This window comes from Mesoplodon mirus (genome assembly GCF_964341445.2).
Source record: "Mesoplodon mirus genome assembly, chromosome: 3".
Taxonomy (NCBI): Eukaryota; Metazoa; Chordata; class Mammalia; order Artiodactyla; family Ziphiidae; genus Mesoplodon; species Mesoplodon mirus.
In genome coordinates this window covers 48,027,634-48,049,652 of record NC_138978.1, presented here as the reverse complement: position 1 = coordinate 48,049,652, position 22,019 = coordinate 48,027,634, and the positions used below count along the sequence as shown (strand labels likewise).

Below are 22,019 nucleotides of genomic sequence, written 5' to 3'. Positions count from 1 at the left end.
AATTCTATTTTTTTCAGACTCAGCCCCTGCTGATTTCCACCATGCCAAATTACTCACCTCTCCTCAGTGGGTCATGCACTCATGTTTCCCCTAACCTGGAATTATCTTTCCATTCTTCTTTATATAACCGACTCCTACTCATCCTTCAAGACCTCTGAGAAGTCTTAAATTCATCAGGCAGAATTAGTTGCCCCTCATTGTTCATCCAGAACTTTATTCAAACTCCTGTCATGATACTTATCACACAATACCAATTTTTAATCTCCTTGTTTATACGTAAGCAAGAATATGTCTGGCTCTTTGCTAAACCCGTAATCCTGCATAGGGGCCAGCATACAGTGAGTGAATGAATGAATATATGCTACTTATTTACACGTGGAGTCGTTTAGTTCTCATTTTCCAGGCCAATGAGACTGCAAGCTCCCTAAGAGGAGAGAGGATTTCTGACTTTCGTAAACTCCAGAATCATAGCAGGGATTCAGTTGTCAATGAAAAAAATACCTAATGAATGAAAATAATCAGCACCCTCTCTCAATTTAGTGAGAACCTCCATGCTTCCTAAACCTTCACAACTCTTGGAGGGAAACAAGAGTGGAGTGTGGGTGTTGGAGGGAGATATCCTTCCCATCTGCAAAAGAATGTTAGGTAAGGCCGGAAGCTGAGGCACTGGGCCTCCAACGCCAGGTTCCTGGTTCTCTCTGCCCATTCTCTCCGTAGAACACTCTGTGGCCATGGAGATGACCATTACCATAAGCGGGCAGTTGAGTGAGGACTCCAGAAAAGCCTTTCAGGAAGGCAACAGTGCATGGCGACTCTTCGCCCTCTCACTCACCTCCTTATCTATTTACTTGCCTATTCATGTGTTTACCCATGTTTGTACTTGTTGATTTATTTTTTTAGCATCTTTGTATTGGACTAAGCCGCTGAGCCGGACAGAAGCCACTCTAGGCACGGAAAGCCTTACCCACCAGCGAAAGTGAGACCTAGGGACCACTGACCATTGGCTAAAAAGGGCTGAGGGGCGGGATTCCTGCCGTTACCAGAAGCCCATTCACCCGAAGGCATGAGGGCGGGGCAAAGGGCGGTCCTGGAGGTGAGGGGCGGGGTGATGCCCCTACTTAAAATTTCAGGAGCGGGACTGTAACCCCAAAGCAGCCCAGCCGATGGTAGGGGGTGTGCAGGTGAAGGTAGAGCGCGACTGAAGCCCTGTGGGGGCCGGCCGGCCTGTCCCTCACCCTGACCTTTGGGTTGGCGGGCTCTCGGGGGTAAACTCAGATGCATGCGCAATGCACCGGGGCCCCTGAGGGAGGAAGGAGCGCCGGCTGAGGGGAGTGTGTGAATAGACGGAGCTAACTGCTCGGTGTGACGTGCCACGTATGACTTTGGCAGTTACCGAACCCTGCAGGTGAGAAGCGCGGGCCGACTCAAGGGCAGGCCCTGGGCGGAGGCTGCGGAGGAACCCAGCTATGAGTACGGCTCCACGAAGTACCTGCAGCTGTGCGGCCTGGGTGGGATGCTGAGCTGCGGGCTGACGCACACGGCCATTGTGCCCTTGGACCTGGTAAAGTGCCGCATGCAGGTGGACCCCGGAAAGTACAAGGGCATCCTGAGCGGCTTCGGCGTGACGGTGCGGAACGACGGGCTGCGCGGCCTGGCCCGAGGCTGGGCCCCGACCTTCCTGGGCTGCTACTCCCTGCAGGGCTTCTTCAAGTTCGGCCTATACGAAGTCTTCCGTATAGACCCTCTACGCGCAGCTCCTGGGCCAGGAGAAGGGCTACGAGTGGAGAAGCAGCCTGTACCTGGCCGCCTCGGGCCGCGGCCCCCAGGATGTACGGTGAGGAGGGCCGGTGGGCCTTCTACAAAGGCGTGGCGCCGCCCTGGATGCGGCAGATCCCCTACACCATGATGAAGTTCGCCGGCTTCGAGCGCACCGTCGAGGCGCTCTCCAAGTACGTGGTGCCCAAGCCGCAGAGCCAGTACACCAAAGCTGAGCAGCTGGCCATGACCTTCGCGGCCGGCTACATAGCTGGCGTCTTTGCGCCGTCGTGTCCCACCCGGCCGATTCCGTCATGTCCGTTCTGAACAAGGAGAAAGGCAGCACGGCCTTTGAGGTTCTCCGCAACCTGGGGTTCGGGGCCATGTGGAAGGGCCTGTTCACCCGGATCATCATGATTGGCATCCTGACCGCGCTGCAGTGGTTCATCTGTGACTCGGTCAAGGTCTGTTTCAAGCTGCCTCGCCCTCCGGTCCCTCAAACATCCGAATCCCTAAAGAAGCGAAGTAGGCGTGGATTGGATGACTCCTGTGGCCACTGTTGGCCAGTATTTCGATTCGGTGCAGGATTGCATTCAAACAATACTAGTGTGTAGGATGTTAACGTTTGTGGAGAGGTGACTTAACACGCAGACCGACTCTTCTTTAAGTGATTGATTCCTTCTTTCTGGCAATCCAAGAGAATTGCAACCATTTCTTTTGGGGGTTTGAACCATTATCTTTGGGGAGTCGGCATGGTTGCTTTAACTCAATAGCTTTTCCACAATCATAAGGAAAAAATTCTTAACAGGAAGTAATGTTAGGTGATTTCGTGCCTCTAGATTGCATCTTCTTTGATCCACCATTCGGTGGAGATTATCCAAGCATCACTACTGAATAGCCTACTAATGAGGTTTTAAGGTCAGCACAACTATGTGGGACAGAGAGCAAAGTAAAATTCTGCTACATGGTGCTCATCTCAGTAGAAATCGTGCACCTATTGAATAGATAAAGGACCCATTCCATATTTCCTGCTCATGTCCATTACAGGTAAAAATTATTAAACGTTAATGTTTAAACGTTGTGACTTACATTGCCTGATAGCTTAGAAAACATTCACTGTTTTCAAAGAGCATGACATGAAATCTGCATTTTCTCATTTGGCTTTGTCCTATTCTCTTCCTGATGTTGCTGATTAGAACCTAGCTCGCTCCAGGAAGTGCTACAATTGGATCAATGTGGAAAACCAAAATGAGATGAAGGGCAGGCTCTGGGAATAAGTATGTAAAGAAAAGTCTCTGTTCTCTAAAGATTTCTTTTGTACAACTCAGCTTTCAACAGCCATACATCGAAAGAAAATCATACCACCCTGACATTTAAACACACACACACACACACACACACACACAACCCTACAAATTCCAACAAATTTTGGTTAAATATTAAAGAATGTTTTTTGTAATTTTGAAAGGAAAAAATCTCACTTTTAATGTAACAAATGTCATTCATTTAATGTGGTAGATATTTCATTGATCTTTACAGTGGTTGAGGTTCATAAAATTTATTGAAGTTATAAGGCACGTTTTCAGTTTTCTGTAGCCTTCACATCTCTGGCTGGGGAAACTATAAAATGAGTGAAATTCTGTGAATTAGAGATGTTTGTAGAATGTGAATAAGAAATAAACTTCAATATGATATTTGATATGATTTACCAAAATGTTACACAATTGCCCTAACAACTTGTATTAAAAACCACAAACTTAGGATATGTTAATGTTTTAACTATGTAATAGTAAACTGTTTAGTGGTTAACAGAAAAAAAGTGTCTAAGTATGTTTGAACGTCTTGACTGGATAATAAAGAGCTTGGAGGAAAAAAGTCAGAACTTGTGAATGAGATGCAATGAAATTTATATTTAGCGCTCCTATTTTGTTAGGGAGGATGCAGGAGACAGGTCATTATGGGTTTTTTTGTTTTGTTTTGTTTTGTTTTGTTTTTGCGGTACACGGGCCTCTCACTGTTGTGGCCTCTCCCATTGTGGAGCACAGGCTCCGGATGCGCAGGCTCAGCAGCCATGGCTCACGGGCCCAGCCGCTCCGCAGCATGTCGGATCTTCCCGGACCGGGGCAGGAACCCGTGTCCCCTGCATCGGCAGGCGGACTCTCAACCACTGAGCCACCAGGGGAGCCCTCATTATGTATTTTTAAGACACTTTCACTTTCCCTAGGAAGTTAGTGTCCAGGTTTGTGGAAAAGAAAAGTTCTCAAGGAAGGAGAATGATAAATTTTGAGGAAATAAATTGTGCAGTTTCATTTTTGCAAAATTTTAAAACATATTTTTGACTAGTGTTGTAAAATGTTTGTAGGAAGTTTCTTTGGTCAATAATTTATTAAGTAAATTGCTTTCTAATGTAATGTAATTTAAGGAATTGCTACAAAATCTATGGAGTTTCAAGAAAGTGGGAGACCGATTATTCTGGTCTGTGGTATTTCATGATTGTTCTGTTGACAACACCAGATAATTTCTGTAATATACAACGTGTATGTTTAGACAAGTATAATCTAAGGAGAACTGTTTGGCATGATTCTTACTGTCATGGACATGGTTGAGAGGATGGGTTTACTTAGTTTGGGTCAGCAGTTTTCATATTCAGTCCCTAGATTTCTTTTTTTTTTTAATTAATTTTACTTTCGGCTGTGTTGGGTCTTCGTTGCTACGCACGGGCTTTCTCTAGTTGTGGTGAGTGGGGGCTACCCTTTGTTGCGGTGCGCGGGCTTCTCATTGTGGTGGCTTCTCTTGCTGCGCTTGTTGTGGAGCACTGGCTCTAGGCGTGCGGGCTTCAGTAGGTGGCATGCAGGCTCAGTAGTTGTTGCGCATGGGCTTAGCTGCTCCGCGGCATGTGGGATCTTCCCGGACCAGGGCTCGAACCCATGTTCCCTGCATTGGCAGGCAGATTCTTAACCACTGCACCACCAGGGAAGTCCCAGTCCCTAGATTTCTATTTGCCTTTTATCGTTCATGGTAATTTACAAATGTCTGAATAAATAGGGACCATGGTAGCTAACAATGAAGAATAAAACATAATTTAAGAAAGATAATGTGAGTTCAGAGTCATGAGGTGTTTTTTTCTAGTTACTATTCCTTTGGAACAATTTAAACTTCTATTCAGTGTTTTACCTTGTCTGTAATTACCACTCTGTGAAATCGTGCATATCTGTTAGAATTAGAAAAACCATAGATTATGTCTGGTATTGTTAGACATTTTATATTCGTTTTCATGCAATTCAATCTTTGAAGTAGTCCATTTTATATCTAATGAAACAGACTCAGAAGCTAGGTAGCTTGCTCATAAAGCTAATAATTGATACAGTCTCAATCAGAGTCCACATTTTCTTCATCACTCCAGCCCAGCACCTTGACATAACCAATGACTATACTTTTCATAAATTGCTTTTTTTAATACCTCAAAAAATATATTTTTTAAATCTTCTATTTGTATATACTATAAAACTTTACTTATTTTGCACTAATGGAAAGTTTGTAATGTGTCTCAATTGTGAAAAGCCTATTGTGTAATAACTTAGAAGTAATCAAACTGCAAAATACTTAAATACATTTAATTTAATATTTAAATTATTTCTGGCACCAGGTCAGTGCCTCATCCCTAACTTGAAGGGACTGATGATCATAAAAACAGTGATTTTAATTTTTAAAAAATTTGTGGTACTGCAGTTTCAACAAGAGGCTTTACCCTATCACATTCTCTAATTTTTTCCTCTAAGCTTTAGTTCCTACAGCTAAAAAAGCTAGCTTGGGCTATTTATCTTTTCCCCCAGGTGGTGATTAAAAGTAGTTTTTTCAAGTATTTGAGATTAATTTCATGATAGAGAGCTGTAATCTCATCCACTGATCTGTCTTTTGAGAAGTGAATAAAGAGAGTAGGTAAAATCTTGAAAAACAAAGGCCATATTTACATGTTAAACCACACTGATAAAGATTGGAAAGAATCAAAGTATTAATGTTATGAGTATTTTTCCTTGCTGTACAAGTGTGTCTTTAGAAAGTTTTTCTTCAGATCCTTTCAAAGGCAAGAATAATTTTCTGAAGTCAGAAGAACACATTTTGATAGGCAACCATTCAATTAAAGTATGCTTGTTTTATGTGACCTTAAAGATCAATTATTTTTTAAATCATGAGCAAAGAACTATTTGAAAGGAAATTTAAATTTTAGTATTATTTATAAAGCTTTGTCTTATTTTCCTAAATGCTGTTATTTGGATGGGTTGGTGAGTAGAGAGGATGCTAACGATGTAATTATAACTAAGATTTGTTTGTATGTGTGTCCATTTTAGTTAGCATATTTTAAGACCTTCAGTTATAGAGTATCCAAAATTTTAGAGACAATTTGCTAATTCTGCCTGTACCCAGTCTGTAACACTGTTGATCAACATCTACCATGTGCCAAGCATTGTTCTAGGCAGAAGAGTTCTCATGAGGAGCACAACACATGGTCTTTGCCCTTGTGGAGCTTAAAGTCTAGTGGAAAAAAATTTACAATTGTGCAAATGCTGCAAAGAAGTGTAGGGTGTTGTAAGATTGTACATCTAAGTGGCATTTGAGATGATACCTAGAGGATAAGTAGGAGGTAGACCAGCAAAGAGAAGATACACAGCACAGTATGTGCATTTCCCCTGAAGAAAGAGAAGGACTGATGGTTTTGAGAAACTAAGACTTCACTTTGGCTGGAGCCCTTCAGTTGCAGACAGCGCGATGTGAAGTGAAATAGGAAAAGTAGACAGGAAGACATTCACCGCAAGCTCTGTAGTTCTTGTTGAAGATTCTAACTTAGAGTGTTCTTAGAGCCGTTGGAAAACCCCCAAAGGACTATAAGCGTGAAATGACCTTCAATTTACTGTCTGGAGAGAAATGGAGCAGAGGGAGAGAGGTAGGTTAAAATGTTCTTGCTGGGGACTTCCCTGGTGGCCCAGTGGTTAGGAGTCCGCCTGCCAGTGCAGGGGACGTGGGTTCGAGCCCTGGTCCGGGAAGATCCCACATGCCGTGGAGCAACTAAGCCTGTGCACCTCAACTACTGAGCCTGCGCTCTAGAGCCCACGAGCCACAACTACTGAGCCTGCGTGCCACAACTACTGAAGCCCACGCGCCTAGAGCCCGCGCTCCACAACAAGAGAAGCCACAGCAATAAGAAGCCCGCGCACCGCAACGAAGAGTAGCGCCCGCTCGCCACAACTAGAGAAAGCCCACGCGCAGCAACAAAGACCCAACACAGCCAAAAATAAATTAATTAATTTAAAAAAATGTTCTTGCTGCAATCCAGGTGAGAGAATGGTACCCTGGACTAGGATGATGACAAGTGAAATGTTAAAATACCATGAGAAGCCAAAAGGTGGAAACAACCCAGATGTCCATCAGTGGTTGAAGAGATAAACAGATTATGATATATGCATGCAATGGAACATTATCCAACCATAAAAAGGAATGAAGTACTGATACATGCTACAACTTGGATAAGAAAGAAGCCAGACACCAAAGGTCACATATTGTATGATTCCTTTTATATAATATATCAAAATAGGCAAGTCCATAGAAACAGAAAGCAGATTAGTGATTACCTGGGGTCGGGGTGAAGGGAATGGAAAGTGGTTATTTAATGGATATGAAGTATTTTCCCCTGGGTGATAAAAGAGTTTTGAAAGTGGAGAGAAGTGGTGGTTGGACATTGTGAAAAATTAAATGCCACTTAATTCTATACTTTTAAATGGTTGTGTGTTAAATGAATTTCATCTCCATAAAAAAAGCTATCATGTGATGCTTTATGCATAATAGCCCCAAAGTGGAAACAACCCAAATGTCCATCAACTGATGAATGGATAAAAATGTTGTATATCCATACAATGAAATATTTTCACCATAAAAAGAGAATAAAGTACCATTTGCCGTAAAAAGAAGCGAAGGAATAAAGTACATGTTACAACATGGATGAACCTTGAAATCATTATGCTAAGAAGCTAGACACAGCTACACGTTGTATGATTTCATTTATATGAAATGTCCAGATTAGGCAAACCCATAGAAAGTAGATCAGTGGTTGCCAGGGGCTGGAGTGGGAGTTGAGGGATGGAAGGGAGGATTGAGAGTGACTGATGATGGGTATGGGATTTCTTTTTGGAGTGATGCAAGTGTTGTGGAATTAGTGGTGATGGCTGCACTATATTGTGAGTATAGTAAAAGCTGTTGAGTTACACACTTTAAAAGGGTGGATTTCATGGTATGTGAATTATATCTCAATAAAGCTGTTATAAAAATATCATGAGACTATAAAATGCACCTTAAATATCTATTTCTTCCTTAAAGTACAGCCCTTACCTCTATCTTCCTCAATCAAGTTAAGACTACAGCTCCAAATGTAAACTGCTGTCTGTGACGTGTTAAATTCCATATAAATGAGTAGGAAAAAATCCACCATGTTGTGAAGGCTGGAAATTGCCTCTAAGGAATGAAAAATCTCTTCGTTTCTAGTGACGCAGAGATGATTAATTTTGGAGAATCATCTCGCAATGTAAGGTGTTGAGGCACCAACAATTTTGCCCTCTATTGTAAGGAAGAAAGGGGAACAGATGGATTTTGTGAAAAGCAGGTGTATGTATAGTGTCCAAGAAAATCTCAGTTAACCAGAAACATTCAGGAATTGGTGGTTTAAAAATCCCCTTTTGTTTACAATCCTTGATTAATTTCTCTTTTATAATATGCTGAATATGATTAATAATTTAGAGATTATTTTGTAAATAACTTTTTGTAAAGCCTCTGCACAAAGCTTTGTAAAGCCTCATGGGCCATCAGCTATGAAAATCAATGCTATGAAAATCAATGCTTGTTGAATAACTATAGAAGGCGTAGTAGGGCTTTTGTGGATGGATGTACATAGACTCTAGACATAAATGGATATGGATGTGAGTATGCGTGTGCGTGTGTTTAATCCTCAGTGTTAGTTTGAAATCTTGTCATTTGCCTCTACTAAAACATAGAGTGAAGGAAAATATCTGGTTTACTCTAAGATTATTTATTGAGTATCTACTATATGATATTACCTCTGTTAGCTAGGTACTTTCACATGTTATTTTACTGTATTTTTAGTTTGTGTTCTAGTAGGTTATTTCAAAAATTGGTGATTTCATGAGTAAACTATAGGTAGTCCTGTGAGTTACCACAGTGCTCCAAAATGGTAGGCTATTTCTAAGGAAATGATATTTCTAAATTATTATATTTTTAATATATGTTTATCAGTATTTCTTTCCCGCCATAAAGACATAAAACATGTTTTCAGAAAATACTAGTAAAACTTGGTATTCTGGGGCTTCCCTGGTGGTGCAGTGGTTGAGAGCCCGCCTGCTGATGCAGGGGACATGGGTTTGTGCCCTGGTCTGGGAGGATCCCACATGCCGCGGAGCGGCTGGGCCCGTGAGCCATGGCCACTGACCCTGCGCGTCCGGAGCCTGTGCTCTGCAACGGGAGAGGCCACAGCAGTGAGAGGCCTGCGTACCACCAAAAAAAAAAAAAAAAAAAAAAAAAAAATTGGTATTCTGGAAAGAGATTCTGTGAGTTGAAAGAACTCTGCCCCTTTGCAAGGCTGGTAATTCACATAATTGTCACAAATACACTTAATTGTCAGGCTTCAGACAGGAATCGGAGCTGCTGACAGGGTGATTGTCCGTTTTTAAGAGGATGGATGGAAACCTGGCAAAGAACCACGGTCCCTTCATCCCCAGTAGTGCTCGAATTCTGGCTGTAGTTACATCCTACTGCCAGATATGAGGATTTGTCACTGTAATCATTTTCTCATACCTTAATGTCTCCCCCAACTCTTACCAAGAATATAAAGCTTTTTGGTTGCGCTAAATCAGTTATCATTCACCTTATTCATCTGTGTTGTATTTTGAAACTTTTGCTTTTTTAGATTGTTACCTATATCTGATAAATGCTGTTACTAATATTTATAGCAACCATTTACTGCACCAAGCGTTGTGCTAAGAACTTTACATACAATGTATCATTTATTTACAACCATTTTGTGAGTTTGTTACTTGTATAAGTTAGAATTTTTTTTCTTTTTTTGCTGCAAACAACACAAAATCTATTACACGACAGGTTAAACCATAAAGACATTGATTTTTAACAAGAAATCTGGAGACAGGAGGACCAAGTTTGGTTCAGTAGATCAGTGTTGTCCCCAGGGACCTAGGTGCTCTTGGTCCTTCTTCTCTGCCGTCTGTAGTGTGTCCGTGATGTTTCCCCTTGTGTTCAAGAGATGGCTGCCACCATACCAAGCATCACATCTCAGCAACAGCGTCCAGATCAGGAAGCAAGGAAGGCAAAGGCAGATGGGCTTTCTCTTCACATGTCTCTCTTATCAGAGAGAAAAATCTTTCTCACAAGCTTCTGGCTGATTTCCCCTTTGGCCTCATAGGCCAGAATTAGGTCACATGCTTTCCTGTAGCCCCTATAAACCAATCACTGACAACAAAAACGGAGGACTTAGATCAATGTGACACATCTGCGGGGATTAGGCACATGGAGTCCTGAGCAAAACCAAGATTTTCTGTTGTCATTAGCATGGAAGACGAGGTAAATGGCTGTTGGGTAGGCAACCAGGGTTTGCCCTTATATTCTTTTCCTTTTTTCGCAAACGAGGCAACTGAGGCTCAAAGTAAGGTAAAACCATAGTGAGAAAACCAGGATTCAAACCAGATTTGCCTGCCCCCAAAACAGTTTTGTTGTCGCATTACTTCCTTTAGCTTGGAAATTGCTCTGAGACAGAGCTACTATAGATCATATCACAAGGGATTTATTACTGACAGTGTCAGAAAAACTCCTTTCTAACAGTGACTAATCCATAATGAAGTCTCAAAACCAGAAATCTGGACAATGGCGGTCCATGGATAATGAGAGATGATTAGATCTAAAGTTTGCTATCATGCTCTGTAAAAGAGAAACCAGGTGAGAAGAAACATCTTAAAAGAAAGAAAATGTTTGTAAACCTTTTTTATAGTCACCCTCACTCTTTTCTTTCTGCACTTTTCTCCCCACTGACTTTCCAGAAATGGCCAATTTCTTTCAAATGCTGCGTACCGGAAAAATGCAAAGGATTCATCAGATGAACAAATTTCAAAGAGCCATTACCAATTTTTTTTCCTTAAGAAATACACCAAGCCAAAAAATAAAAAAAAGTTATGAAGAACCTAGGGGCAGAACAGGAATAAAGATGCAGATGTAGAGAATGGACTTGAGGACACGGGGTGGGGGGAAGGGTAAACTGGGACGACGTGAGAGAGTGGCATTGACATATATACACTACCAAATGTAAAACATATAGCTAGTGGGAAGCAGCTGCATAGCACAGGGAGATCAGCTTGGTGCTTTGTGACCACCTAGAGAGGTGGGATAGGGAGGGTGGGAGGGAGACAACGCAAGAGAGAGGTGATATGGGGATATATGTAATGTATAGCTGATTCACTTTGTTATAAAGCAAAAACTAACACACCACTGTGAAGCAATTATACTCCAATAAAGATGTGAAAAAAAAAATAAAGAAATACACCAAGCATCCGATTTGCTGCTGATAAATTCTCTGTAAGTAGCATTATAATTAAGCACACACAAAACCATTCTGTGTTTCCAAGAATACAGCTGGGCTGGCCCTGAATCGGTGATAGCGCATGGGCACCGAGTGGGAGGGTTCCATTGCATCTCAACTACCATGTACCTTCTTTGTGCAGCGACCAATCTGTCTCTCCCCCCACACATCCTCTGAATCACAGGCCATTGCCCATTCACCCCATGTCTGTCACTGAGCTAGCTTATTGGCCACCTTCACTGAGCCTTGAGACTGGCTGTCCTGCTTCCAGGCTCCAGTCAGAAACAATGCCAGGAAACTGAAGTGGTATACCTTTCCCTGCATGAGTCCCCACCACCTCAGACCCCCGGACTCGGCCCTCGGAAATGGAACAATGGTCTTGGCAAAACTGGGGAAAGAGAGACAGTGGAGGTGGGGGTGGCAGGAAAGGGTGGAGCAATCAGACCAGGCTTCCAAGCCTGGCTTCACCACTGGCTTTTCATGGCTTTGACAGGTTACCTTACCTCCCCAAGTCATAGTTTCCTCATAAGGAAAATGGGGAACCACAGCACTTACCTTGAAGACTGATTGTGAGAATTAGCAAGAAATCATGTAAAACACATGGTATAAAATAAAAGCTCAGTATATTATAGCACTTATTATTTTACCAGTCCCTTAGTAAAGGAAGGCGGTTAGCATGGAAAGATTTAGCCTGTGTTGTGTTGTATTGTTGTTCTTGGTTATATACAGGATTTATTTGCTTTAATTTTTAATGCATCGTAAAGTACATAACCCTTTGTGGGAAATGCAGTGCGTAGGGAAATGAAAAGCAAGTAGCCTAGTCTGCTGTGAGTATAGAAGCCAACCGCGGCAACCCCATGTCTCCCTGGCCCCTAGGCAAACAGTTTCTTTCACAAGTGTGTTTTTGGTATGCAAATCACTCTATGCAGATTTCTGTGTGCAAAATACAACATAGAAAATGGCCCTCTTGCCAAGGGAGATAGGAGACGTTGGCTGCCATCAAATGAATTAGCTGCAAAGTTTAGATTTCTTTTCCTACTGCTCTTTCTAACAATGTATGGGGTGAGCATATTTTTGGCACATTAAACCAAATTATTTTGGCTTTAGATTGTGTGTTCTTGTGATAAAAGTGTGTTTATTGAAGCCTGTAACTACGTTTTGAAGGCATAATAATGTTTAGTGGTATTTAATTTAGCATTTCACAACAGTGTGCCACCTCCAGTCAGTAAAAATGCTTGTTCTGAAGTCACAGATGGCTTCCGTCAGAGGTTAGGCTGCTAGTCTCCATGTACTTTACTCCTACTTTTCTGTGAAGATTTGTGCTTATTAACAGATTTAAGTTTATATTTTAGAAAATGTTTTCTCCCTAATTAATGGATGTCTTAGTAAGTGAAAGGAATACATTTAACATTAAAATCATCTTTTTTTTGGGTGAGCATGGGAATCCAGCACTTCATTCACAAGGCCGTATTTTCTCATCCAGGCAGAATAATATGTCTCTTTTATGGTGTTTCTCACCATTTTCAAAGTCTTTTCCTTTTGGCTCCTCTTGTGAGCTAATGGAAGGAGGTGAAGCAAAGCCTTTGTCTGAGGTCACTTGTTAACAGACAAGCTCAGGGCTGGGTGTTTTGTTTTTCCTGATCATGCTCAGGGAAAACTGTAACTGCAGGCCAGTGGCCCCACCAACTTTCCCCTCTCTCCTCTGCTTTCCTTTCCCTTCCCCCAACCATTTTTTGCTTGGTCTGAATGTTTCAAACTTGCCAATGAGACACTCATTAATTTTACAAAAACAAATTCTAAATTAAAGGCATTTTTCAAAGCAAAGTACCTCATCAGAGAGAGAAAGACAAGTGTAGCTTACTTCTATTGGACATCCGAATGGCTGGAAAAGAGAGAGGAGATCATGTCTTCACTCACTCATTTACTCATTCATACATTCAGGCATGTGTGCGTGCATTCATTCATTCATTCATTCAACATCGTGCTTAGCGCCTGTCAGACATTGCCCTAGGCACAGGAACACAAAGATGAAAATAGTCCCAACCATGGGCTTCCCTGGTGGTGCAGTGGTTGAGAGTCCGCCTGCCGATGCTGGGGACACGGGTTCGTGCCCTGGTCCGGGAGGATCCCACATGCGGCGGGGCGGCTGGGCCCGTGAGCCATGGCTGCTGAGCCTGCGCGTCCGGAGCCTGTGCTCCACAACGGAAGAGGCCACAGCAGTGAGAGGCCCGCGTACCGCAAAAAAAAAAAAAAAAAAAAATAGTCCCAACCATTGAGTTCACTGTCTGTCAGGGAAGATAGATATGTGTAAACAAACCGACATTGGCATTGATTCCCCAACAGAATTATGTACAAAGTATGAAGGTGGCACAAAATGGGATCATTAACTCCATCAGTCTTGTAGTAAGGAAACACTTTTTGGAAGAGTTACATCTGAACAAGATTTTGAAGGATGAATAGGTGCTCTCCAGGTCGGTGGGAGTGTGGAGAAGAAAGAGCACTTGAGGTAGAGGGAATACTAAGTATGAAGCACAGAGGCCTGAACCAGCAAAAGATGGGGAAGGGCTTCCCTGGTGGTGCAGTGGTTGAGAGTCCGCCTGCCGATGCAGGGGACACGGGTTCGTGCCCTGGTCCGGGAAGATCCCACACGGCCGCTGAGCCTGTGCGTCCGGAGCCTGTGCTCCGCAACGGGAGGGGCCACGGCAGTGAGAGGCCCACGTACCTCAAAAAAAAAAAAAAAAAAAAAGATGGGGAAGATTTTCAAGAACAGGGAAGGAGAGAGGTATGGAAAATATTCTCAACATCTCATAGATCTGTTTCCCCCTTTTATTTCTACTTCACTACACGTGCAAGGTTACTTTATGGCTTGTCCAAATTATTGCCATAGGCTGGTCTTGTTGCCTCTAGTTTCTTCCTTCCTTAACATAGAAGAATACTTCAAAGGCCCTGCAGTATTCATCCCACCCACTTCTGTTCCACTGGGCAGAAAATAAAGCCCAAGCACCTTACCCCAGAGCATCTGAGGCCTGTTATGACATGGTTCCTCCTGGCCCCTGGCATTGATCGTTTCCACGCCACTGCCCACACCTCACACTGTCTCTCAGGTCCCAGGGTCCAAGCCTGGCCTGCCTGCTTTTACTTCCCTTCCTTTGCCCGTGTCAATCCCACTGACCGGGCTGTCCATCCCTCACTGATCTTCACGTTAGTCCTTCAAGAGTTAGCTCAGGGACACTTTGGTTGGCTGGAATTGGCTCCATCCTCTGTCTGCCAATATTGTGTCAGAGACTAAACAGGTTTTGGAGTCCCAAAATGTGGGTTCCAATCCTGGCTCTGGCTTTAGACAAGTTTCTGAGACTCAGTTTCTCCGACTGTGAAAGATGATGGTTTACCTTGCACAGTGGTTTTAGGATTAACAGAGCACGCTGTTTGAGTGACTGACACACAGTCAGTCCTCAGACATTAGAGCTATTATTATTGTTATTATCTAACCTCTTTGTGAAATTCAAACGATTGTTACTACCTTTCTTTTTTTTCTTTTTAAAAATATTTATTTATTTGGCTGCGCTGGGTCTTACTTGCGGCACTTGGGATCTAGTTCCCTGACCAGGGATCGACCCCTGGTCCCCTGCATTGGGAGCGTGGAATCTTAACCACTAGACCACCAGGGAAGTCCTGTAACTACCTTTCTAATTTGCCATGAGGATCATATAAGCTCATGAGTATGAAATTTCTGTAAACTGAAAAGCCCTTAGATAAAGCTAATTACTATTTTTACCTCCTATTAGTGGACTTTTGTCTACTATTTGTGTCTCCATTTATGTACTCATTCATCTTTTAATTCATTCATCCATTTACTCATTTAACAATAAGTAAATTCCCAATATTTGGTACGTTGTAAGCTCACCATGGAGGGTATAAAGATGAATTTGAAATGCCCCCAAAGAGTACAGGCATTATGAGAGAATCAGACAGGAAGGCAGTCACATCTAAAACCGGGTGGGGAGCCCAGGGACCAATATGACTATGGAATATGGGAAGGCTGAGAGCTCAGGGATGAGTCCCAGATGAGCAGCCCTGTGCTTGGGTCTGGATGGATGTTACGAGGTGGGGAAGGGCGTAGCAAGCTGAGGGAACTGGTCAACCTGGGCCGGGAGTGTGAGACCACTTAGGGTGTCGGGGAACTGCGGTGAAGGCAGGCATGGCTTTCAGTCATCCCTATCCCCCCGCAGTCCCTGAAGCACACAGGGCCCAGAGCTGCGCAGTAAGTCATGATGGGACGTTCCCCAGTGCAGTGAGAAAAGCTGCCCCGGCCACCATGCCAGCTGTGCCCCCAGGTCCCCCAGAACTCTCCCTCACGGCCCTGAGGGTGGAGGTGGCGTGTTTTTGCCAAGGAGCTGCAACATCCATCATGTAATAATATGAGTCAACGGGAAAATAGCATTTGTGTTACAGAATTTTGCTTTGAGTCAATTTTGCTGCAATGTATATAGTTACAAACTGAGGGACAGTCTGCCCTTTAAAGTCTGTGGGACAAGGGTGACACCATGGAGGTGTGAAAATAAGCATTAAGTTCAAGATCAAAAAATGGGCTATAGGGCACTGACTATAGATTGTCAGAGGTTGAGGATTAATGACCTTTTCTGCCCCATATGTGGAGAAATAAATGCTTAGAGCAGAAACATGCAGAATTCAGAAAGGCCTGGTACTATGTTACCACCACCCTCTGAAATAAGGTTTTGAAAATAAACACTTGAAAGTCTGCCCAGATTGTTGTAATCTTATTAATCTAACAAAGAGACTCAGTAAGTGCCTCAACCAGGGGGATGGTGTTTACCATGTAATTTGCAACAAGCTGATAAACACACCCTTGCCCCACTTGCAGAAAACTCTGATGTTCCCTGCAAAGAAGCAGTTGGCAGGAACACAGTAATAAAGGATTAGAGACCCAAAAGCCACGGTTTAGGTCCTGAGTAAATGTTTGTTCATCTCCCCTACACCCCAGCCTCCCAGCCCCCTGCCATTTCCAAGTTCAGAGGTACAGTGTGTGGTTCATCCCAGTCTTGCCCCCCTAAGGGTTCTGCCACGATGCTTCGGCCCTTCAGAGCAGTCTGCCAAGATCTCCCTATGTGGGATTTCTGCCCTGGGGTCTTGCTGGGCAACTCTGAGGTCATCTTTGGTTCTTTGGTGGATTTGGGGGCTGGCTTCTTTCCACAGTCTGAGGGGATTGCAGAGGGCAGTGCTCCCTCCCCCAATCTGTAGGGGCAGTGGTGTTTGACAACACCGGTGAGCATGGCTCCTCATAGAGTTATTGGTTGCGAATCACAGGACGACCTCTGGCTAACTCAGCAGAAAAGAAGAATAGTAGGCCAGAGCTAGGCAGGCTAGGCGGCCGGGGTCATGCCAACTTACCACAGGCAAAGTCTGGCTGCCCCATCACACAGCCCAGCCACCCCTTCCTCAAGGCCACCAGCTCTGCAAATCATCTCTAAGCACAGTCAGAACCTTAGTCTGGCTCCCTCAGGACTAAGCTTCCAGGAGGGGGCATGCATTTGGCTGCCCCCAGGCCCAGCTTCTGCCTTCTTTGTGCAGGGTAAGCCCTGACTGCCACCAGGACCCACACAAAAGGAAGAGATTTGGAGGTTGGATGGTCAAACAATGAAAAATACCCACTCACTCCTCTGAATAACAATGGCTAACACTTTCTGAACATTGTGTCAGGCCCTTTAGATCAGCAGTCCCCAGCCTTTTTGGCACCAGGGACTGGTTTCGTGGAAGACCATTTTTCCACGGCCGGTTTGGGCGTGGGGTTTGTTCAAGCTGTAAGGCGAGCGATGGTGGTTCAGGCCGTAACGCGAGCAATGGGGAGGGCAGATGATGCTTCGCTCGCTCACCTGCTGCCCACCTCCTGCTGTGCGGCCCGGTTCCTAACAGGCGCCGACTGGTCGCGGTCCGTGGCCCAGGGCGTTGGGGACCCCTGGTCTAGATGGATGAACCCACTGAGTCCTCACAACAGGCCCATAAGAAAGGGCTCCGTTTTACAGATGAGGAACTGAGACCTGACAAACTAAGTTAACATGCCGAAGGCCACGCAGCTAGGAAGCCACAGAACTGTGAGTCAAGCCTCACCGTGGGGTTTGAACAGAAGTCAGTCACTGTCCGCAGAGGCTCTGGGAAGCTACGTGTAACCCTCACCTAAGATGAGCCTCTCTCATACGAGCTGGCTCACCCAGTTTGCTCCTCTAACCTGCTCTCCTTCCTGTGTTTTGCTCTGCTTCCAGGCCCACCTGCTCCCTCATCTCCCTTGTCTATCCAGGCTCTCGCCCCCATCTGTTTATGCAGGACCCTCTCTTATTTAACACTTCTTCGAAAGAGTGTGTGGCCCACTCTGGAAATGCACTAGGACATCAAATGCCAGGATTAATTCTACGTGATGAATGCTTCCACTATATTTTAAAAACGGTTTGTCCTTATGAGGGTCTGTTCCAGGATCTGAATCACTGAGTAAAAAAGCATATTAACCTTTACAAATCTAATAGTGGTAATTTAAAAAAATGTGTCTTATCAATGAGTGATTGTAACATGTATAGCAATAGAATTTGATATTTAGGGATTTCTATTGTTTTTCAAAACTGGCATGCTTGGAATCTTGTACATGGTGGCACGTGATCAATATTTGCTGTATTAAGGAATGAGAACCAGAGGACTGTCACTCTGGTAATTGCAGCCTTTGTTGAAAGATTGACATTCTCTTTATGAGTATGTTACAAACAAAGCCTCGTTTTCAGTCTTAAAATACCCTAAAATTTTAGTCCTTTATTTCCCCACTTCTTACCGCCTTTTAGATTACTGATTACCTCCACTTGCACTGTTGGGAAAGGGTTTTTTCTTTAGAAGTACTTTTAGTGACACCTCCCACCCCCAAACACACACACACACACACACACACAGCATGAGAGAATTTGTCACGCTTCACACCATGACTGAAATCTAAATACGACTATTTAGATTCTGAAGCTACCAGGCAAGAACGTGTGTGTCAGTTTGTCTTCTTCTGCAGAGCCCATATCCCACTGTGATTTCTCAGCAAGACATCATAATTATCCATAATTGTAGTGGGCACAGCAGTCAGATAGTGTCTGAACATTAAAGCCATCCTTCTAAAAGCAAAATATCAATACAGTGGGGCACAGTACACCATGTCTTTGCAGGCCCAAGTTGTGGTTAGAAGGTACCCGACCAGCTCCTTCAACTCCACTCTGAATAAAGTTTCTCAAATGACAATGGGCCAATGCTTTAGAAATAAATTTGTTTTGAATAAAAAGCAATCGAAGATGTAAGACTCCAGGAGTGACCCAAAAAGGAAGGGAAAGGCCTCAAGACGCGTTTCCCTAAATCGGAACGACTGAATTCGTTTCCACCAGCTTGATCCTTTCCTGAAGGCAGTGAACTAGAGCGCGTGCAGTCCCCCTCGAACAGCTCATCAATCTCCTGCCACAAAAATGAGTCAGGGCTGCAGCCAGATCCTCATCCCGCTTCCCCTCGGCAGAGCACCTGCCAGGCTGCATTAGGAGTGAGCGATGCCCGCACAGATGGAGGTCCACACCTGGTGCTGGGGGCCTCAGGAGGAGAGGGGGAGCCCTCACAGCACACGCTGTTCTCCTCCCAGACCCCACCGCTCACACGCCCTGGGGCTGGTCTGTCACATCCTGTTGTCGGCAGCAGAGCAGCAGGCAGATGTGTGGTGCTCAGACCACAGAGACGCTGTCACAACGGAGCTGCTCCCGGGTCGTGTTCCTGTGAGAGGGTAACAGTGTCTCAGCAGCTGCAAGCCTGGCCCTGCCGCTGGTTGTTTAGGGGGCTTGCCTCTCCCAGGGGTCTAAACCCCATAAAATCAGTCTCCCTAAAACTTCTCTAAGGTTGCTGTTCACATTGCAAATTCCTTGGGGGTACCTACCTGGACCTTCGGGGTGAATTAAACATCTCGTGTTGTCCACGGAAAACTCTATGGCCCGATAGCAGTGATCCTTTTTTCTGCCTGGACAGACTGAAGGTCCCTGGGCCTCCCTGTGGGCAGATAGACCTGGGGTCAGCAGCTGTGCATTCAGATTCCAGCACAGCCACCGGGCGGGTTCCCTAACCCATCCAAGCCTCGATTTCCTCATAGGAAAAGTGGGGATAATAGTACTCACCTCCAGAGGTGGTTTTGAAGCTGAGAAGTGCACACGTACAGCACCTAGCATGGCACCTGGCACACTCCAGGTGTCCTATTTACTGGACTTGTCTATTGCCAAGATCTTTAAAACATGGCCAGTGTGACACATTTGAGACACTGCCCTGAGAACAGAAACAGATGGTCATCAGGGAGAGAGGCCGCCCCTCCTCCCGAGTGCATGGGGAATTCTCCTTTCCCTGAGCTCTCCAACAGTATTTAAACTCCCAACCAGGCCCTGGCACTTGGACCTAAACTCCATCATGGGTGAGTTTCACTTGCCCTGTGAGAGAGTTTGCAATCTGCCCTATGACCACTTCTCTTAAAATTTCTCTCCTTTGGGGGCTTCCCTGGTGGCACAGTGGTTGAGAGTCTGCCTGCTGATGCAGGGGACATGGCTTCGTGCCCCGGTCCAGGAGGATCCCACATGCCGCGGAGTGGCTGGGCCCGTGAGCCATGGCCGCTGAGCCTGCGCGTCTGGAGCCTGTGCCCCGCAATGGGAGAGGCCACAACAGTGAGAGGCCCGCGTACCGCAAAAAAAAAAAAAAAATTTCCCTTCTTTGATGTGTTCTCCTTTCATAGTTGGCATTAATGGCTTCAAAGAGCTGGAAGGGACCTTGGTGCTCACCTGGGTCATGGGCAGAGTAACAAGGGCAGTGGCAGAGCTGCGGGTGATATCCCTGCGCTCCTGGTACAGCACTCCTGCTGTCCACTCGGTCCTGGGCCTGCGTGTCCTGAAGTGCGGTCGCCCAGGGAGACACTTGCTTGGATGAGCTGCTCCTGCTGATCCAGCAACACAGCCAGCCTCTTGCAGGAAGGAAGAGGGGCAGCAAACGCTGTGCTTAAAGCAGCTGTTTGGGGGTCTGGCCCCTGTTAACTGTGGAGCCCCCTAAGGTTGAACACGGGTCATCCTGGCACCAACAGTTACTGTCTGGAGAAGTTCATGACATGAGCCTCGTCTGTGGCTTCCTTCAGATCCTGGAAATTTTATAGTCTGTGAATGTGTCCTGGCCCCACGCTCCCTCCTCACCAGGCCCAGACTCCAGCCGCACACCTGTGCCCCAGTCCTTCCCTGCACCCTCCTGGCAAACCAGACCCAGGGACAGTCCAAGGGTCTCCCTCTTCCATGCCTACCCGGGTGACTGAGCACTGCTGGCTTCTCAGCACTTCTGGATGTTCAGAACTGTCATTCTCCCCATTCCACCCAACCTCCAGTTCAACCCCTCACTCCTCTCCTGAACCTTCTGTCCACAGCCCTGTCCCCTGGCTCCGGCTCTCCCTGGGAAATTTCAACCCCTCACTCCTCTCCTGAACCTTCTGTCCACAGCCCTCTCCCCTGGCTCCGGCTCTCCCTGGGAAATTTCAACCCCTCACTCCTCTCCTGAACCTTCTGTCCACAGCCCTCTCCCCTGGCTCCGGCTCTCCCTGGGAAATTTCAACCCCTCACTCCTCTCCTGAACCTTCTGTCCACAGCCCTGTCCCCTGGCTCCGGCTCTCCCTGGGAAATTTCAACCTCTGTGTTCCAGGGCTGAACTGCTGGCACCACCAGCAACCCCCCGGGAATCCCTTCCCACAGGCTATCCATTCTCTCTTCTGAACAGGTCTTGATGGGCTACCTTCTCTATCACGCTTGTTCAGGTCACGGTCACCTTTGGTCTTGGTTCCTACACTACCCTCCCAGGCACCCTGCTCCCAGCCTCATCCCCTCCTCTAGTTCTCCCTCTTCTCTGAATGGGTTATCTCTGCAAGTCAGACCTCCTTCCCCCATCCATGACCTTCAGGGCTCCCCTAGCCCCCTGGGGGGAATCTACCCCTGGATTTGGCAATACATCATGACACCTTGTGATCTGGTCTCTGCCAACCACTCTAGCCTAGGTCTTCCCTTTCTACCCCTCTGACTTCCTGGGTCCCTCCTCCTGCAGGTTCTCTGCCTGGCAGGCCTACCTCCCCTCCCAGCCTCCTTCTTCAACTGGCTGACTCCTCACCATCCTTCCAGACCCAGCTCCTTCATTGCCATCTCCGGGGCCAACCTCAACCTCTAGGGTTAAGGTCACAGCCCCTAACTGTCCTTCTTTCTAGCCTGGATCTTAAGGCGCTGTTGCTGTCTGTCTACACATGTCTCCCAGACAGCTAGAGTGTTGTTCCAAGACAGGGCCACGCCCCTTCACCTCTGGGTCCTCTGAGCCTAACAGATGGGCAGTCAGTGGCTAACTTGCAATGGAGCTCAGGCTAGGATGTGAATACCCAACGCCCATGCCTCTGGCTTGGGCAGACAGAATGATGTGCCCTGCTCATGTGAAAGGACCCTATCTCCAACTTCATCTCCTACTCCTCTTCAACTCTGGTGACAAGAGCAGGGCTGCAGGGTCATCTAGCTTCAAATACTGACTCAGTGACTTACTATTTTTG

General features: G+C 45.5%; 1 pseudogene across 1 annotated transcript; it reads left to right on the top strand.

The window, feature by feature from the left end:
- The first annotated feature begins 1,063 nt into the window (after positions 1-1,063).
- LOC309799129 (solute carrier family 25 member 3-like) lies at positions 1,064-21,652 on the top strand (annotated as a pseudogene). Its single transcript has 4 exons — positions 1,064-1,093; positions 1,406-2,280; positions 19,068-19,197; positions 21,607-21,652. The product of its transcript is annotated as a solute carrier family 25 member 3-like (transcript).
- The last annotated feature ends 367 nt before the right edge of the window (positions 21,653-22,019 follow it).